Raw genomic sequence first — 21328 nt, forward strand, 5'->3', positions numbered from 1 at the left:
GAACGAGGCCATTCAGTCTATCGAGTCTGTACCGGCCCACACCTCCAACCCATCCCCGCAACCCCACCCAACCCTTTTGGATACTAAGAGCAATTTAGCATAGCCAATCCACCTAACCTGCACAACTTTGGACTGTGGGAGGAAACCGGAGGACCCGGAGGAAACTTACGCAGACACGGAGAGAACGTGCAGACTCCGCACAGACAGTGACCCAAGCCGGGAATCGAACCTGGGACGCTGGAGCTGTGAAGCAACTGTGCTCTCCACTGTGCCACCATGCTGCTCTTGAAACTCATTATCTCATGTAAGTTCTTTACAGGGGAGGGCCCAGCAGAGACAACTCCATGCATGTCAATCCATCTGCCTTTATGCAGGGCAAGATTGCATAAATCAAAACAGAAAAAGGGAAAAACATACATCAGCGTAAAGATGACGAGTAGGTCAGGTGATTGGTCAGAATATAAAGAACAGCAGAGAAAGGTGCTTTATAAATATATCAAGGGCAGGAGGATGACCAAGGTAAGAGTAGGGCCCATTCGGGGTCAATGTGGTAATTTATGTGTGGAATCGGAAGATATAGCTGGAGCAGGATTCTCTGTTGGCTGACGCTGAAATTGGGAAACGCGATTGGGTGGAGAATTGGTTCCAACGCCAAAATCGCAGTGTTGCCTTTTTTTACTGTAAATAAGGCCATCAATATGTTTGCCCTTCTTTCTTTAGATATAGATATTATATTGCTCAGAGTCGCCAGGTATCAAATGATACCACCACAAGGTTCAACCGGATCTCGATCAAAGAGCCAAACACCAGTTAGTTAATTCAAGATCAAGAGTACTTTATTTACACACACAATTATCATGCAACATAAACACTACTAGTTAAACTACACCTATCAACTAATCAACTATAACAACCTGTACTTAACTTCAGGCACCCGGCTTAGGTCAGAGGAACAGTGGCCTTTGTTCGAATCTGGATCTATCGGGTCTGGAGCTCAGCTGGGCTCATCCGTCTGGTAGCGGGCGTTGAACTTGAACTTGCTTCTGGTGGTGCTACAATTGGAGGTAGACGTTGCCGGAGCGCCAGGTCCAAGAGAGGCCGAAAACATGGTGGTCTCTCGCTTTATCCTTGGGGAGTTTCGTGCTCTTTTGGGCGGTCCTTCGGTTTGGACCTCATTAATTGGGTAGTTCTTGATCACTGTATTCGACTGAGCCAATAAAGGGGTGGGTGCCTTGATGGCTGGGCGTGTCTTAAGCGGTCATTGACCCTGTTGTTTACGCTTCCTGAGTACAGGGAGTGGCGCAAAAATGTCTGGGATTGTATCGGTTGCTCAAGTATCAGTCTTTTGTCTCACGGAGATGGGTCATCAAGATGCTAATCGGTTGGGGGTTTCGATACTGTCTGGATTCTTCGCTCACAAATATACATTCAGACTCTGAGCCTGCCTGAACCTTGCATTGTCTATTTTTCCCGTTATGCTTTGCGACCGTCCATGTTTCCTATTATAAGTGGCCATCCCAGATGGCTACAGCAGTCGGCGCCGATTTGACGCCAAGTCGCAATTCTCCATCACCTCGACAGCAGCATCAGTGCAGTCTGGAATGCACGCACAGTAAACACCGCTTGCATATCATTAGCGAGCCTGACCCGGTATTCTCCGGGGCCTTCGCGATTCTCCGCCTCCGATGGGCCAGCTGGCCGACGGCGCAGTTCACTTGTGCTTTTAAAAATCGTGAAACCGCCGGTGATGAGGGAGAGGGAGGGGCCATAGTTTGCTGACAGCCCTGCCACTAGGGGGCTTCTGCCAGGGCCAAGGGGAGTAGCAGGGGTGGCCAGGTGGTGGGCAGTGGGCTCAGGATGGACCCGGCGAATCCCGCACTGTTTCTCATTGGAATCAATTGTGTTCCACGTAGCGCCCGTGCTAGCCCCGCCACAGTTGCTGAATCGGTCCAGGTTGGGCACCAGTTTTGCTGTCATGGAAGTCCACGGAAACTGCTGCGGCATCAGCACTTAGTCTCAGGAGGGGAGAATCTAGCCTGTGAGGTTTCAAATTAGTACATTGCATCTGTGTTCACTTAGATGAAGGGTGATGTAGGTGTACAAACCAGGGAGAGGGACTGTGATTTACTTGAACAACTTAACATTGAGGGGGAAGAGGGGATTGCAGCGGCCCTGACAAATTTCAAATCTTCTCTGGCCACAGGAGAGGTGCCAGAGGACTGCAGGACAGCTATTGTGGTGCCATTGACTCTGGGTCCTGATAGAGTCCATCTTAGGGGCTTAAAAGAGGTGGCTAATGAGATAGTAGACCCTTTGGTGTTGATTTTCCAATATTCAGTTTCTGGAAAGGTTCAATAAGACTGGAAAGTAACAAATATATCCCTTCTATTCAAAAAGGAAGGGCCATAGAAAGCAACAGGCCAGTTTGCTTGACATCCGGGGCGTCATTCTCCGACCCCCCGCCGGGTCGGAGAATGGCCGTTGGCCGCCGTGAATCCCGCCCCCGCCCCCGCCGAAGTCTCCGCTCCCGGAGATTGGGCGGGGGCGGGAATCCAGCCGTGCCGGTTGGCGGGACCCCCCGCTGGATTCTCCGGCCCGGATGGGCCGAAGTCCCGCCCAGGAATTGCCTGTCCCGCCGACGTAAATCAAACCTGGTATTTACCGGCGGGACCAGGCAGCGTGGGCGGGCACCGGGGTCCTGGGGGGGGGGCGCGGGGCGATCTGACCCCGGGGGGTGCCCCCACGGTGGCCTGGCCCGCGATCGGGGCCCACCGATCCGCGGGCAGGCCTGTGCCGTGGGGGCACTCTTTCCCTTCCGCCTCCGCTACGGCCTCCACCATGGCGGAGGCGGAAGAGACTCTCCCCACTGCGCATGCGCGGGAAACTTTCAGCGGCCGCTGACGCTCCCGCGCATGCGCGGGGAAACTGACAGCGGCCGCTGACGCTCCCGCGCATGCGCCGCATTTCCGCGCCAGCTGGCGGGGCAACAAACGCCATTTCCGCCAGCTGGCGGGGCGGAAATCCCTCCGGCGTCGGCCTAGCCCCTCAATGTTGGGGCTAGGCCGCCAAAGATGCGGAGACTTCCGCACCTTTTTGCCGGCGCGATGCCCGTCTGATTTGCGCCGGCTTTGGCGCCAGACGGCGGGCATCCCGCCGTTGGGGGAGAATTTCGCCCCTGTTGTCAGGAATCTTTTTAAATCGATCATTAAAGAGGTGTTAGCTGGGCACTCAGACAAGCTCAGAATAACTGGGAATAGTCAGCATGGTTTTATGAAAGGGAAATCATGTTTAACCAGTTTACAAGATTTCTTTGAATGAATAGCATGTGCTGTAGATAAAGGGGAGCTTGTAGACGTACTCTACTTGGATTTCCAGAAAGCATTTGATAAGGTGCCACATCAAAGGGCTTTGCAAAAATTAGAATCACATGATGTAGGGGGTAACGTTGGATTGAAGATTGGCTGGCTGGCAGAAAACAGAGTATGCACAAATGGGTCTTTGTCTGATTGGCAGGAAGTGACAAGTGGAGTCTTGCAGGGATCTGTGCTGAGGCCTCGGCCTTTTATAGTTTATATCAATGACTTAGATGAGGGGAACAAAGACATAGTAGCTAAATTTGCAGATGGCACAAAGATAGGTTGGAAAGCAAGTTGTGAAGAAGATATACAGTTTGGTGATGGATGTAGAAAGGTTGAGTGAGTGGGTAAAAACCTGGCAGATGGAGTATAATGTGGGAAAGTGTGAAGTTGTTCACTTTGGCAGGAAGAAAACAAAAGTAGACTATTACTTAAGTAGAGAATGACTGCAGAGTCGAGGTGCAGATGGATCTAGCTGTCACCTTGCATGTGTTACAAAAAGTGACAAAAAGGGAGGCACGGTAGCACAAGGGCAGCATGATAGCACAGTGGTTAGCACTGTTGCATCACATCACCAGGGACCCAGGTTCGATTTACGGCTTGGGTCACTGACTGTGCGTAGTCTGCACATTCTCCCCATGTCTGCGAGGGTTTCCACCGAGTGCTCTGGTTTCCTCCCACAAGTCCCGAAAGACGTGCTTGTAAGGTGAATTGGACATTCTGAATTCTCCGTCAGTGTACTCGAACAGGCGCCAACGTGTGGCGACTAGGGGCTTTTAACAGTAACATCATTGCAGTGTTAATGTAAGCCTACTTGTGACAATAATAATCTTTATTGTCACAAGTAGGCTTACATTAACACTGCAATGAAGTTAATAATAAAGATTATTATTATTATAAAAGTTAGTATGCAGATGTCACTGAGATGAGTGGTAGAGCCACGTATACAGAGGACACTGAAAATCTGCTGAGGGATATAGATAGTTTAAGTGAATGAGCAAAGGCCTGGCAGATGGAGCTCAATGTTGATAAATGTGAAGTCATCCATTTCGGTAGGAATTACTGAAAAATGGACTATTATTTAAATGGTAAAAAATTGCAGCATGTTGCTGTGGGTATCCTTGTGCATGAATCACAAAAAGTTGGTTTGCATGTGCAGCAAGTAATTAAAAAGGCAAATGAAATTTTGTCCTTCATTGCTAGAGGGGTGGAATTTAAAAGCAGGAAGGTTATGTTGCAGCTGTATAGGATGCTGGTGAGGCCACACCTGGAATACTGTGTACAGTTTTGGTCTCCTTACTTGAGAAAGAATGTACAGGCACTGGAGGGTGTGCGGAGGAGATTCACGAGATTGATTCTGGAGTTGAGATGATTGGCTTATGAGGAGGGAATTAAGTAGACTGGGACTGTACTCTTCGGAATTTAGAAGAATGAGGGGGGATCTTATAGAGACATATAAAATTATGACGGAAATAGATAGGATAGAAGCAGGAAGGTTGTTTCCACTGGCGGGTGCAACTAGAATTAGGGGGCATAGCCTCAAAATAAGGGGGAGCAGAGGAGGAACTTCTTCACCCAAAGGGTCGTGAATCTGTGGAATTTCCTGCCCAGTGAAGCAGTTGAGGTTACTGTGTTAAATGTTTTTAAGGCAAAGATAAATAGATTTTTGAACAGTAAAGGAATTTAGGGTTGTGGTGAGCGGGCAAGTGGAGCTGAGTCCACAAAAAGATCAGCCATGATCTTATTGAATGGCGGAGCAGGTTCGATGGGCCAGGTGGCCTACTCCTGCTCCTAGTTCTTACGTTCTTATGTTCTAATTTGGGGAGATGCTTTTTATCTCCACTGGGTTTTATTTTAAATTTAACTTCATGGGTTATTTTTGTTCAAGAAACCTCAGATATAAACTGTGGTGTTATTTGGAGAGCAGACGTTTATTGTACACTTGAAAAAAATGACATTAGAATTTAAACAACATCTTGGACTTGTGTAGAATTGCTTTACTAATCCATGTCTTCTGAATTAAATTTACAAGTGGCCGAACGTTCTTTGTAATCGGTGGACTGGAGATTCCACTTGATTGCGCAAACCCTTTGTGTTTTGGCATCCTGCTACCCCATCCTCAACCTAAATATGCAACAGCTGGATCTCAACCTCCAGGGTCCATTTCTTAAATGAACAAAGGGAGAACATAAGATCAGGGGAAAGGGGCTAGGCCACTCAACCCCTCAAGCATGCCATTTAACTAGATCATAGCTGATTAACCATGTTGATCTCGTTCCTTGGCCTTAAAATTTGGCCAGAGTGTGAGTCAATCTCAGCTTTTAAATTTTCAGTTTGCTCTCGCCTCTATACCTTTTTAGAAGAGTCCCAGATTTCCATTACCCTTTATACAAATTAATTATTTCTGAAATCACCCGTGAATGGGATAACTCTAAAGCTATGCTCCCTTGTTCTGGACTCTTAAAAACTTCTTGCATTATCTTAAACATGGAGGTTAGATCACTGCTTAGTTTCCTATATTGAAGGAAATATAAGCCTTTTCTATTGTAAGGCTCCTTCCTGATGATTTTCGTTTTTGCCCTTATCATTTTGCCATGGATAAATAATGGACATGTATCATTAAGTCGAGCAGGGGAAGAAAGGAATTCAAAAGTTGTAAAAACAAACACTCTGCTAGCTTTTGAGCAACAGAACTCGCAAAGAGTGGCACCCAGGGGATGGGATGGGACTCGGTTCTATTGACTGGCTCGTGGTCAATGAATTGGCCAAAAAGCTGTATTTTGCCTAGTAACAGGTGGCAATTGGGTGTTACTAGAGTGGGATGATTTCCAGAGACTTGAGGAAAGCAGAGTTTCAATCCGGATGCTCAAAGGAAATGCCCTGCTCTTTCTCTTCCTCATGTTCTCTCCAGAAAAGCTGCCGTATTTTTGAAACTGCAGAGACCTGAAAGAATCTACAGTGCAAACCTTGAACTGAATGCCGAGATTTAAGAAAGCCTAAATTTAAGGAAGTAGCCCTCTGACGAATGCAGCAAGTTAGATAAATTGGGTTATAAACATCTGCCAATTTAAGGGTTGATATCCTGGGTTGGAGTGTGTTTGACTGCAGTCATCAAGTTTTAAAAATAATCTTGTTCTCTTGTTTTGCAAGACCAGAAAACCTTTAGGAGTCAGAGATGAAATTGGCCAGAGTCAAAGGCAGGGATAATGCACTGTTGATTGACTAGGGGAGTCCCTGGTGGAGTTAATGGGTTTGCAGCATGGGGAGTTGAGTTTTTATCTGGCTACCCTTTAAACCACATGTAAGGTATTTTGCTCTCCCAGTAGGAGAGTTAAAAAAAAGAGTAATAGAGGGCAGCACGGTGGCACAGTGGTTAGCATTGCTGCCTACGGCGCTGAGGACCCGGATTTGAATCCCGGCTCTGGGTCACTGTCCGTGTGGGGTTTGCACATTCTCCCCGTGTCTGCATGGGTTTCGCCCCCACAAACCCAAAGATGTGCAGGGTAGGTGGATTGGCCACGCTAAATTGCTCCTTAATTGGAAAAAACAATTGGGTACTCTAAATTTTTTTTTTAAAAAGAGTAATAGTATATAAAGCAGAGCAGACCTGTCTGAGGACAAGGGAGAAGCTGAAATAAAGCAGCTTTTGGAAGATATCCAGCCAGAGTCTGTAAGGGTTCTAAAAGGGGCCAAAAATCTGTTCTGGATGTAGGATGGATTGAGAGTTGCGTTTCTAAAATTTTTTTGTTGCTTAATTGGTAATAGAGATAGTAATTAAGGGTATTGCATTAACTGGGGGCGATTCTCAGATATGGAGGCCAAGTGTTCGCGCCGTCGTGAACGCCGTCGCATTTCACGATGGCGCGAACAAGGCCCGAGCATGACCCATTCTGGCCCACGGCGCTGGAGCGGTTCACGCTGCTCCAGCATCCTGACGCGGCACCAAATGGCCGCCGCGCCAACCTACGCATGCGCAGTTGGGGCAGCCCAGTCCTGCGCATGCGCAGTTGGGCCGCGCCATCCTGCGCATGCGCGGGGAACGTCTTACGCAAGCCGGCCCCTCACCAACATGGCGGCGGTGTTCTGGGGCCGCGCGTGGAAGGAGGTAGGCCCGGGGGGGGGGGGGGAGAGGCCGGCCCGCCGATTGGTGGGCCCCGATCGCGGGCCAGACCCCATCGGAGGCCACCCCGGTGAAGGAGCACCCCCTCCCTCCCCCACAAGCCCTCCCAAAGTTCCCGCCAGCAGCGACCAGGGTGGATGGCGCCGGCGGGAACCTGGCGCGTCGTAGCGGCCGCTCGGCCCATACAGGCCGGAGAATCGCCGCTCGCCGGTTCTCCAAGGGGCCCGGTGTGAATCGCGTGCTGCTGGTTTCCGGGGGGGTGGGAGAATCACGTGTGGGGGTCGGTGCGGCATGGCGTGATTCACGCGGTGCCCCGGCGATTCTCCCACCCGGCGTGGGGGGGGGGGGAGAATAGCGCCCCCAGTCTTTCGTAGCATTGTTTAAGGCAGGGCTTTTCAAACTGCGGGGGTTGAGAGGGTCATGGACCGATTGGGCAAGGCATTACCGATCACGGGAGAAGCACCCAGGTGCCTGGACTTTCAAGTTAAAAATGTCGGCTGAGATCTGGTTTTAAATGTGAACGACGCGATGTACCTGCCAGAAGCAGCGGCAGAGCGCAGGTCACGTGACCGACACATACTCTGAAATCTCACGCCCAAACACCGTGCTTTTGGCGTGAAATCATGGAGGAGAGATTCCTCCATTTTTGAGCTGCCAGCAAGCATGGAACAGAGCTGTGAAGAACTGGAGATGGATAATTTTGTTATCAGGAAGAGAGTGCCAGAGACACAAACAGGCCAGGATCTCACAACTGAATCTGCTGGAGAGAGTTGCTCTAATGACTTAGACCAGGCCTTTGAGATTCACCGATTGGAATACGAGTTCCCTGATTAGTGTGCCAATCAGGGAACCTCTTCTTTGAATATAACAGGGAGTTTCAGATCCTCTGCACTCCCAGTGTAGACAGCAAGCTTAATGCACATGTTTGTACTGATATTGGTTTTGTTAATAAAATGATCCTGGTGAAGGGATCCTGGTGAAGGGACTTGTGCCTCCGTGAACTTATTACACTGCTCATGAGAGTCCATGGCAGGACAAAATAGTGTTAGTGTGAACTGTATACAGAGCTCCAGAGCCTCTGGTGAAAAGCCTACTCAGAAGAAACTGAAATCATGAACAAAGTAGTGTAAAGATTATTTCTTGAGGTATGGCTTTGTTAATTGTGCCAATGCAAATCAGAATGCAAACTCCATGTGTGTTGTATGCTGGACTGACAAATGAAAGTTTAAACCCCCAAAACATCAAAGGCATTTGAAGACTAAGCATGGTGAGTTTGCAGACAAACCCCTTGGTTTTTTGCAAAGGATGCAGCAAGAATTTAAATCATCATCTGACGCCCTTAGCAGAAATGTAACATTGAATGACAAATCACAATTAGCCTCTTACATGGTAGTGTATTGTGTAGCAAAAGAAAAAATGCCCCACACCCACAATGTAGCAGAGATTAATTCTCTCCTCTGTAGCATCAGACATGGCTCGTACGGTCCGAGATGAAAAACTGAAATGTATCTCACTTAGTGGTAAAACAGTGGCTTGCTAAATTTATGATAGTGTTGAGAATTTAGGAGCCCAGCTTATTTCTCGTTTAAAGTCAGCACAGGAGTTCTTAATACAACTGCATGAAAGTACTGACATTTCAGAAGGTGCAACCTTGCTAGTTTACGTTCGGTATGTTTGGCACAATGAATTTGTTGAGGATTTAATGTGCTGGCTGACATTACCAACCAGCAAAACTGGTGCAAAGAGTTTTGAAGCACTGAATAGTTACGTGATTAGAAAGTGCGGGCTCGACTGGATTAATTGCAGAGGAATCACAAGCGATGGAGCAGCCAACATGACTGGCAAAAACAGCTGAGTAAAAATAAAAATTAAGGAGGCTGTTGTTCAGGACATTGTTTGCAATAATTGTTTTATTCAGTGTGAGGCATTGGCATCGAAAGGAATTCCATCTGATCTTAAAGTGGTATTGAAAGGAATTGTGAAAATTGTGAATTTCATTAAACACAGCTCACTCAATAGAATACTTTTTGAGTCACTGTTCTGATATGGGGGCCGAGCACACCCATTTATTGTTCCACGCAGAGGTACATTGGCTGTCGAGCGGTCGTGTGCTTGTCAGAGTTTACGAACTGAGGTATCAAATCGACGCTTTCCTCCTTGAGAAATCGTCCCCTCTGGCTTGTTTTGTTGGTGATGAAACTTAATGCTAATTATGTCTTATCTTGCAAATATCTTTTCAATTCTAAACAGTCTGAATCTCAAATTGCAAGGGAAGGATAATTATTGCTTTCGGAACTGTAAAGAAATAAATGTTTTCTAAAAGTCATTGAAAGTTTGGCAAGTGGGAGGGGGCGTAGACAGAGTGGATAGTCAGAGGCTTTTCCCCAGGGTAGAGGGGTCAATTACTAGTGGGCATAGGTTTAAGGTGAGAGGGGCAAGGTTTAGAGTAGATGTACGAGGCAAGTTTTTTACGCAGAGGGTAGTGGGTGCCTGGAACTCGCTACCGGAGGAGGTGGTAGAAGCAGGGACGATCGTGACATTTAAGGGGCATCTTGACAAATACATGAATAGGATGAGAATAGAGGGATACGGACCCAGGAAGTGTAGAAGATTGTAGTTTAGTCGGGCAGCATGGTCGGCACGGGCTTGGAGGGCCGAAGGGCCTGTTCCTGTGCTATACCTTTCTTTGTTCTTTGTTCTTTGATATGTTCCCCAGACTGCTACAACACATGGAACAAAACATTTTTTTTTAAGGCAACTGTCAATAGACTGGCAAATCTTATTCAGTCGCATATGGGTGTGCACATGAACAATTTTCCAAAGGAGAAGTTTCAGATTTTGAGAGGGAAGAGGTGGGTGAAAAATCCTTTTGGGGTTGAGACCCCAGAGTCAATTATTAACTTACAGCTGACTCCAAATGAAGAGACTGAATTTCTGTGAATCACCTGTGACAGCACATTAAAAACACACCAAAAGTCCAGCATTCTGGAGTAGCATCTCCGAGGAGTATCCAGGGCTGAGTAAAACAAGCATTTTGTTGCAGTTGCCCTTCACAATGACCTACATGTGAGAGGTTGGATTTTCTGTCCTCACAAAGGTGAAGAGAGCACAAAGGAGCCGGCTGGACTCTGCAAATGATATACGCATAGCCCTCTCCTCCTGTGAACCTGATTGGAATGAGATTGTGACGAACAACCAGGCTTACCTGATGCATTAAATGTAAGTGAAAATGGTGGGTCCCAGAGATCGATTGGCATCGGTCGCGAAGGTCGGCCAGCAGGGTCATGATAGTTGGCTGGTGTGGGTCCCAAAGGTCAGCCAGTTGGTGAAAGTGGATCCTGCAAAAAAAAGTTGAAAACACTGAATTAAGGAGTAACTGTAAGCCAGTTTTGGGTATGTTGTTAAAGAGTTTAATATTGCGTTAATAATAAAGTTTTGTTTTAAAATACTCAATCCCTATTTCTTTGTGCAATCATTCCTGGAGCGAAGCAGTCTTTCCACACAGTCTTATAAAAATAAACTAAATGATTGGGGTTTTGGTCCAGTACCCTGGCCACTGTTGGGGTCTGGTCTGAGATTATAATAGTGCTATAAGTCAACCAACTGAAACAAAGACTTTTATCCCTTTCATTATTATTTTTGCACCCCTCTTCTCCCCTCTATGTTTGTCTGTCTTGTATGTGTGTGTGTGTTTGTGTGTGTGTGTGTAGAGGGTGGGGTGACTTCAAGTGGGGAGTGGTTAGGAATTAGATAATAGTTAACCTGTTGTATTTGCTGCATACCTAATTATTATTGTTATTAATAAACTTAATTGTGTTTAAATTTACAAACCCGGTGACTGTAATTATTGGGCAGCTAAGGGTCAAAGACTTGGGTGTTTTTTTCTAAGAATTATTTCTTAATTTCAATTGTGTTGTGACTTTGGTGGACATGCACACACACACAACCGAGGTACCGCGGGAAACCGCGCTTGGCACCACCATGCCAACTCTTGCATCGTGTGCAACCCAGGGGCAACCCGTGTCCCTGCCAGTCTACCCCACCGACCACCTATGACCCCCAAGACTGCCAAGGCCTCTGGCCATGTGGCTGAAGGCTATTGCAAATAGGGAATTGGCAATCATGGTTAAATGAGCAGTTCACACAACCCAAGTGAATTGCCGTGGGTGGGCGGGCCATGCAGCATGTGGGAGTCGTTGCCTAGCATCCCTATCAGACCGAGATGCCTGGACACTGCAGGAAGCAACACCACACATGCAGCAGCCGAGCTCCGAACACCCGTGGCATGGGACACAGCTCTGGGGACATGTCCACGGCCGGAGGGTGGGTGAGTGCTACTGGAGGGGACCAGCGGCTGGTCCAGGTGATGTTCTGAGTGAGCGTCCGGGGTGCAGGGTATGGAGTCGGTGAGGGAAGCTCTGCTACGGCCGGGAGTGCATAGGCAGACCTTCCGGATGGAAGGGAAGGGAGGTATCAATGGGGGAATCGAGGGTCTCAGGGTAGGAGCCACCACTGCTTGTCAGTCTCACACCGTCTCCCAGTGCCTTACAGATATTGAACGCTATGGTAGGGATTTTGCACCAAGTAAAACTTGCCCTAGTGGTGCTGCTGCTAGGCCTGGAGGCCAGACGCTGGAGACGGCGGCAGCAGCAGCAGTGTATGCAGATACTTGAGCCGGCGGGCCACAAGCCGGACCCTGCCTCACACCCTGAGGACCCGGTTGCCCATCAGGGCAGGGAGGGAGCCAAAGGGGGAGTCCCACGAGGGCCCAAGTTATACAGACATTGCTAGTCGTTTGAACAGATGACGGACAGGGCATGTCGCACGAGGCTCCGCCTCAACAAGGAGATGGTGGGGCACCTGTGCCATGTCCTCACGGACTTGGCACCACATGGAGGAGAAGGACACTGGCTCTCCATGGCCATTAAGGTCATCACCGGACCAAACTTTTACGCCTCGGGATCCTTCCAGGGCTCGAGCGGGGACCTGTGTGGGATCTTGAGACCACAGCCCACTTGTGCATCCAATATTTCACGGATGCCCTGTTTGCCAGGGCGGAAAGCTATCAACATTGACATGGGCCAATATCGACAGGATGCCTGGCAACAGGTTTCTCTGCCGTCGCCGGGATGCCACAGGTCCAGAGGTAGTGGATGGCATGCATGTCACCTGCACTCACCAGGCCATCTGGGAGTGCCCCACGTTAACAGAAAGGGGGCCATTCCCTGAACATACAGTTCGTGTGCGACCACCACATGAAGATAATGCACATGTGTGCACGCTTCCCGTGGAGTGTGCATGCTTCCCGCGGAGTGTGCACGCTTCCCGTGGAGTGTGCATGCTTCCCGTAGAGTGTGCACACTTCCCGTGGAGTGTGCATGCTTCCCGCGGAGTGTGCATGCTTCCCGCGGAGTGTGCATGCTTCCTGTGGAGTGTGCACGCTTCCCGTGGAGTGTGCACATTTCCCGTGGAGTGTGCACGCTTCCTGTGGAGTGTGCACGCTTCCTGTGGAGTGTGCACGCTTCCTGTGGAGAGTTCATGCTTCCCGCGGAGTGTGCACGCTTCCTGTGGAGTGTGCACGCTTCCCGTGGAGTGTGCACATTTCCCGTGGAGTGTGCACGCTTCCTGTGGAGTGTGCACGCTTCCTGCGGAGTGTGCACGCTTCCTGTGGAGAGTTCATGCTTCCCGCGGAGTGTGCATGCTTCCTGTGGAGTGTGCACGCTTCCCGTGGAGTGTGCACGCTTCCCGCGGAGTGTGCACGCTTCCCGTGGAGTGTGAACATTTCCTGTGGAGTGTGCATGCTTCCCGCGGAGTGTGCATGCTTCCTGAGGAGTGTGCACACTTCCCGTGGAGTGTGCACGTTTCCCGTGGAGTGTGCACGCTTCCCGCGGAGTGTGCACGTTTCCCGTGGAGTGTGCACGCTTCCTGTGGAGTGTGCACGCTTCCTGCGGAGTGTGCACGTTTCCCGCGGAGTGTGCACGCTTCCTGTGGAGTGTGCACGCTTCCTGCGGAGTGTGCACGCTTCCCGTGGAGTGTGCACGCTTCCCGTGGTGTGTGCACGCTTCCCGTGGAGTGTGCACGCTTCCCGCAGAGTGTGCATGCTTCCCGTGGAGTGTGCACGCTTCCGCGGAGTGTGCACGCTTCCCGCGGAGTGTGCACGACAGCTACATCCTGGGGCAGTCGGTCACCCCTGGCTTCTTCGAGGACAACCCCAGGATGGGCAGCTGGATCTTGGGGGATAAGGGGTACCACTGAGGACCTGGCTAATAACGCCAGTCTGGAGGCCGGAGACCGTGGCGGGGACCCGGTACAATTAGGCCCCTGTGGCCACTTGGGCTGTCATTGAGCGGTGCATTGGACTCCTCAGGATGCGGATTTGATGCCTCGACGCTCCGGCGGTGCACTCCAGTTTCACCCCCTAGAGGGCCGCCCGCTTTTTAGTGGTTTGCTGTGCCCTCCATAACTTTGAACAGCAGCGGGTGATGAGGTGGAGGTTGGTGGTGAGGAACATGTGGCCACCTCTGATGAGGAGTACGAGGATGATGAGGCGGTGCCGGACCTGCAGGAGCTGGAGGACCATCCCAAGGAGGAACCAGAGGACTAGCCAGAGCCAGCAGGTCAGGTGGCGCGGCGAGGGTCTGTCAAGCCCAGAGGGCCAGGGTGGCCCTCATCACTAATGCCTACCTGTGACTGGGACAAGCTCCGCAACGCCTTGGCTATATGCATCTGAGAGCAGGACATGTCCTGCCTCATCAAGGTCAGCCTGGTACTGGGTCACATTCCCCAGCGAGTCTGACATTCTGCCGAGACCCTCAGCCATGGTCGTCACTGACTGCGCGACGCCTTGGACACCTTCAGTAATGGTTCCGACGTTGTGCATCAGGCTCTCCACTCAACCCTAGCAGTGTTGGCCTCAGTGCCATGCATTGCCAGCAACATCTGCACCTGTAGCCCATGGGACTCCTCCTATCGGCTATGGATCTGTAGCCTGTGGGACTCCTCCTATCAGCTATGGATCTGCTGGAGTGTCGCTCCAAATGTCCTGGTCATTCCCTATCATCTCCATCAGCTCCGGGATGACCTCTTCCATAGGCTCAGCATCAGGCTGGGACACAGCTGGGTCCTGGTTCCAGCAGACTCCGACTGCTATCTTGCCTGGGGATTACTGCCTCCACCTGATGTACATCAGCAGCTGTGTAGTGCCCACCAGATTGTGCCCCAGAAGCTTGACCACATATTTCCGACTGAGATGTGTGTATCTGCGTTCCTTGGAGCTCTCCTCCAAGGTGTTCTCCTGGGAGGCTGGAGAGGGAGCCACCACGGATAGTCCGGTGCCATTGGCTGGAGGACCTGTGGGAGCATGGACATGTGGTCAATGGGAGGGATGGGTCAGTCAGTAAGGCAATAACAACTCACGTTTGACAGGTCCTCCGGGTGCCGCCCAGTGGATCCTCACTTCTGCAGCTTCCACCAATCTCTGCGTTTTTGACCGCCCTGTCCTCGGGCACCCCAGTCACCTCCAGGGCCCGCCCCTTGAAGGAGGTGAGGATTCTTAAATCTGGCACACATCCGCTGGCATGGGCCTTCTCCCAACGGTTATGTGAGAGCTTTTCCTGAGGAGACATGGACAGGGCATCGTTAGCCACACTCGTGGTTCACGGTGGTGGGTGCGTGGTGAATGAAGGGAGGTTGGGGGTGAAGGGAGGGTTGGGGACTTAATGGTGAGTTGTGGGGGGGGGGGGGGGTGGGTGGGAAGGTGGATGCTCCGATGGGGCGGAAATGTCTCGGGTGGTGGTGGTGGGGGGTGGGGGGGGGGGGGGTTTGGAGTCTACTCACTCATGCTGCCCGGTGTAGGTCATTTACCTTTTTTTTATGGCGCTGGAGGCCAGTCCTCCCGGAGCTCACAGCTGCCGCCACCTCATCCCAGGCAGCCCTGACTGCCCTGTGACTCACATCCAGGACCCTCGGGTGGGGGGGGGGACAGGATATTTCTCTTGGCCTCCACTGCGACTAGGAGCCTCCCCAGGTCCGCATTGCCGAATCTTGGGGCTGGTCTCCTGGGTGCCATGTTTGTGAGCTGACTGGGGTTGGTTGAGCAACTGCTGTTTCAGTGCTGCTCGACATTGTTAGTGGGGGGGGAGGGGGGTGGGGGGGCTGGTGAGTGAAGTCCATGCGAATTGGCTGGCGGCCCTTCATTTGCAGCGAGAAGCCCATGGGGCCTCTTAAGTGGACAAATTAATGTTAAATAATGTTGCCGGCCTCGCTGGGCCGGGTGCCGGGAAGCTCGCGGTAGTTCCCACTCCCTACCACACTTAGAAATCTTTCCGAAGAATCGTGCCCATATTTATAATACGCATATGTTCCTTGATTCAAGTCATTTGGAAATAACTTGAAAAACTAAACCCTCAGTACAGATCCTGGGGGCATCATATCATAAATATGCCTCCAATTTAAGTGAACAATCAAATCCTGACTTTGGTGGCTCGAGACATACACTGAAGTCTTCCTGTAGTTAACAAAATGGTTTACTGATGAAAAGTTAAGTAACAGGCACAGATCACTATACAACAGGTCTCAACAGTCCACAATGCCTGGAGTCCTGCTCCCAGGGCTCCAAGCAAACTCTCAATGGCTGGGGTTCACGGACTCCCACGCGATTGGCCCTGAGCTGGTCACATGGTCCATGGAGCCCGCCCCCTTAAAGGGGCCATGCTACCACACCGACTTTCTGCTTCCGTTATGTGCTGCGGTGACCAGAACCTTGAAATAATTCCGGGCTGGATTCTCCGCTGTCGGGATTCTCCGTTGCGCCGACAGCGTGGAGCTACCCACAATTGGCCAGCTGACGAGACGGAGAATCCCAGGGGCGAGTCGCACCAGATTATTGCATAAGCCCGCCCCACATTTTTCTACACAGAAACAGGAGCTGATATCAACTGTATTTCTCAAATCCTACTTTTTGCAGAATGATGCATTGTTAGTTTGGTACACAGACTATAATGCAATAGTGAGTGATGTGGCATCTTGGATATTTATGAACTTGTGCACATGCCGACATATTTCCTGAATCATATTGAAATAATATAACTATGTTAAAGCTTAACAGTCTCCTCCTAACCAATTCCTTACCCAACGCAATAGCTCGCCTCAAATTCCACATACTTCTTGTTAACAATCCCTTCTGTGGAACTTTGATGATTGGCTCCTGAAAGCCCACATCAATAACATCCTTGGACACTCCCTTATGTACCGTGCTTAGTCGCTCCTCAAAAATTCACCCAGGTCCATTAAATATGACATAACCTTTACAAATCAATTCCTGCAGGGCGGCACGGTGGCACAGTGGTTAACACTGCTTGCTCACTGCGCCGAGGACCCGGGTCACTGTCCATGTGGAGTTTGCACATTCTCCCCGTGTCTATGTGGGTCTCACCCCCACAACCCAAAGATGTGCTGGTAGGTGGATTGGCCACACTAAATTGCCCCTTAATTGGGAGAAAAAAGACTTGGAATTTAAAAAAACAACTCAGCTCCTGCAGATTAACTTGTATCTATCCAGATGTTTGGTCACTCTGTTCTTAATAATAACTTTAGCAACTTTCCCAGGATTGATATTTCCTAGTTTACATCTCCTACCCTTGTGAAATACTGGAGTGAAGTTGGTAGTCTTCAGATCCTTGGGGACAATTGCTCATGAGAATTTTAAAGCCCAGACAGGTGTATTTTTTTGGGGGGGGTATATTCGCAGTGTGGAGGTGGGGGGGGGGGGGGGGTGTTCCCATCCCCCGAGCTGTTCCCCATAATATAGTTGATGGGTAAGGCATTAGCCTGCCTGCCCATCCTTAAGGTTATTGAAGCCCTTAACTGGCCAGTAATGATCAGGGTGCTTCCTCCCTGTCACAATAATTCTTGTGGCTGAGAAAGGTGGAAAGGAGGAGGCCAGCGCAGGAAAGATTTTGGGACAAAGAGGGCGTACCTCCTTTGGAGGAGCCTCCTGTGCCCATTGGGGCACCCCCCTCAAAATGTTACCTCATCTTTGAGATTTCCCCCCTCCCAACCTCCAAAACGTAGCACTCCACACCTTTGCTGGGGTCCCTGATCGATCACGATCAAGAACCCCAAATTTGCCTCTAAGTCCGGTAGTTATGGATCTTCTCCTCACACTGCTTGTGGTCCTTGCAGCAGCCACTATCGGGTTATGGGGCTGGTGGAGCTAGTCAGCTGTCAGCCAATCAGATTGTCCCACAATTACATTGTTACAGTCAACCCCAGCATTTTATCGTTTCAGGGCTGCCTTTTTAAAAAGTCGTTCATCTCTTCACTGACTTTTCTACATAAAATTCAACCCCTTGTATCAAGTAAATTCTGGGAGATTATAACTGAGGCTTCAACATTAATTCCTTACCAACTTTTAATATCTTTAATGGAAGCTGTTGGATGCTGGACATTTGCTTACATTAAATCTTGTTCCTTGTTTGTTTATATAGGAACATGAGAAATAGGAGAAGGAGTAGACCATTTTGCCCCTGAAACTGAACCTTCTCTTTTCGTCCTCCTTAAACCCCACTTTCCCACCTAGATTTGCATCATTACATCATCAGAAAATTTGGAAATACTACCGGCGGGATTCTCCCACTGTGTTGCACCCAGTGCCGATCCCGTTGTGTGATGGCAACCTGGCACTGCATGGGGTGCTAGGTTGGCGCTGCAGGGGTGCCAGTGCAGTGCCAGGGTGTAAGGGTGGCACTGCCAAGGAGTGGGGCCTGAGGGGAGCATGCCGATGAAAGGTGGAGGCCGAAAAGAGTGGACTGAAATGGGGGCCCTAAAGTTTGGGGGCCCTCAGGGAACTGTTATGGGCCAGGATTTAGAGAACCCCAAAGTGTATCATGGAGTTCACCTGACCCACAACTTTTAATAGATTGTGTTATGAGGAGCACACGGCCCACTCTACAGGTGTGGTACAGCAGAAATGGAAAAGTGTTTTTTAAAGCAAAACAATGTTTATTCCATGAACTGAAGTTAACCTTTTGAAAACATACAGTGAACATCTTAGCAACCATCAATTCAAATACAACCCCCAAAGAATACAACACTAAGTAATCCTTAATGATTTCCCAAACAACATCCAGAAGACAAAAGAAACACCTTTTAACAGAAGCACATTCGGTTTACATTCACTACTGAGAGCATTTCTAATTCTGAATTCACCAAATGATTAAGAGATAGTCTTTTCATGGCAGAGAGATCAACAGTACACCTGCTCTGTCTGGCTTCAGCTCCAACACTGAAAACAAAACTAAAACACACCCTGCAGCAAACAGCCTAAAACAAAAGAAAAAAGCTGACACACAGCCCAGCTCCACACACTCTCTGACATCACTGCAGTAGTAAACACCCATTTCTTAAAGGTACTCTCACTACAGATATTTATATGCACACGCATTTATAAAAAAACATTTCTTAAAGGTACTCTCACTTGACACCTCCCCCCAAGAAAAAAAAATAAACCATCACCTTCAAGATGGTTTCATTTTTGACCTTTTCAATATCCGTTAAGAAATATACACAGTAAATATACTTTTTGTTTGAAAAAAAAACAATACACGCCATCAGGCACAATAATATAGTCCATTTTTGTTCTTCTTCCTCCAACTGAAATCCTTCCTAATTGACAGTCTCTTTGAACAAGAAGAACTCTGCACGATCCATCCATTTCTCTACGCCACGGCATTTCTCCTTAAAGTCAGATACTTTAGTTCAATCTGATCACAGAGTCCCTTGTAATTCTCCAACACAGGAGCATTGGTTATCACAGCTTTCAGGCAGTCAAATGCCTGTTGAAACTCTGCTGTCCACTGAAATTTTCAACGTTTCTTCAGCAAGTCCATCAGTGGAGCAACCATGCTACAGAACCTTTGCACAAATGTTCGATCAAATCCACTCATGCCAAGAAATTGCATTATTTCCCTTCGTCTCGAGGTTATTGGAAACTCCTCAATAACTGTTGGTTTCACATCCCGTGTGACCATTCGACCCTGTCTGATTGTATGGCTAAGGAAAGTGACTTGGGCTTCTCCAAATTCACTTTTGGCTAGGTTTATCACCAAATCACCTCCTGAAGTCGATCGAATAACTCCATTAGATGGTTTAGCACACTGGGCTAAATCGCTGGCTTTTAAAACAGACCAAGGCAGGCCAGCAGCATGGTTCAATTCCCGTACCAGCCTCCCCGAACAGGCGCCAGAATGTGGCAACTAGGGACTTTTCACAGTAACTTCATTTGAAGCCTACTTGTCACAATAAGCGATTTTCATTTTCATTTCAAATTTTAGGGAAAGATTAAATAGAGCAGGTGAATTGGCTAGACAACATTTAAAAGTTGCACAAAATGTGATGAAACAGGTAGCGGACAAGAAATCCAAAGTTCGTAGTTTTGCCAGTGGAGATAAAGTTTTAATATTGTTGCCAGTGGTAGGTGAACCTTTAAAAGCTAGGTTTTGTGGACCTTATCAGATTGAAAGGAAATTAAGTGAGGTGAATTATGTGGTAAAAACACCAGATAGAAGGAAGAATCACCGAGTGTGTCATGTGAATATGCTTAAAAGGTACTTTGAAAGGGAAGGAGAGAAAAAGGAGGAGGTTTTAATGATTCTAACTCAAAGTGACAAACCAAATCCAGATGACTGTGAATTTGACATATCTCAAATTAAATTGGAAAACGAGGATGTTCTTAAAAATTGGGACAAATTGTTGAGTTACCTTCCAGAGGAAAAACGGACTGACCTGAAAGAGTTATTGATATCACGTGGGAAAGTTTGTGGAGATAAATTGGGAAGTACTAAAATGGCTATGCATGATGTAGATGTGGGAAATGCTGTTCCAGTCAAACAACATCCATATAGACTTAACCCTTTAAAATTGGCACAGGAAACAAAGATATTGAGAGTATGCTTAAAAATGGCATAATTGACGTGCGTTGCAGCAAATGGAGCTCACCCATAGTGATGGCGCCGAAACCAGATGGTACCCAATGGGTTTGTGTGGACTATAGAAAGGTTAATGCAGTTACAAGAACGGACGCTTATCCTATCACACGTTTGGAAGATTGCATTGAGAAAGTGGGACAATCAGCTTTTATTTCCAAATTGGATTTACTTACAGGTTACTGGCAGGTACCTTTACCGGAAAGGGCAAAGGAGATTTCAGCTTTTGTGACTCCAGATGGTATATACCAATTCAAAGTTATGCCACTTGGCATGAAAAATGCACCAGCCACATTTCAACAGTTAACTAACAAAGTTGTTTCAGGATTACCCAATTGTGTGGTAGACATCGACGATCTGGTAATTTTCAGCCAGACATGGACAGAACATTTAAAACATCTGATGGATTTATTTGATCGACTTCAGGAGGCGGTCTGATGATAAACCTAGCCAAAAGTGAATTTGGAGAAGCCTAAGTCACTTTCCTTGGCCATACAATCATACAGGGTCGAATGGTCACACGGTATTCTTTAAAGAGATCTGGCACCTTCTTATCAATCACCTGTTGATGAGGCTGTACAATCTTTTGCACCTCCTTGGCTTCACGTGGGCTTTCCTTTACCACTTTAACAAACCCCACTGTCTTATCCTGTTTTACCACATCAGTGTTCCTAGTGCTTTTCTTCAACAACCAGCACTGTGACTTTACATGGCCCAGTTTATTACTGCGAAAACATTTGAAACTTTTCATTTATTTTCCACCCTCATGGATTTCTTTTTTAATCTGAGGTACATGCTCCTTATTATCTCCCATCAGATCACCTTTACTTTTACCACTTGAGTATTTCTCATGTCCCCAGTTTCTATCC

The sequence above is a fragment of the Scyliorhinus torazame genome, chromosome 6 (genome assembly GCF_047496885.1).
Source record: "Scyliorhinus torazame isolate Kashiwa2021f chromosome 6, sScyTor2.1, whole genome shotgun sequence".
Taxonomy (NCBI): Eukaryota; Metazoa; Chordata; class Chondrichthyes; order Carcharhiniformes; family Scyliorhinidae; genus Scyliorhinus; species Scyliorhinus torazame.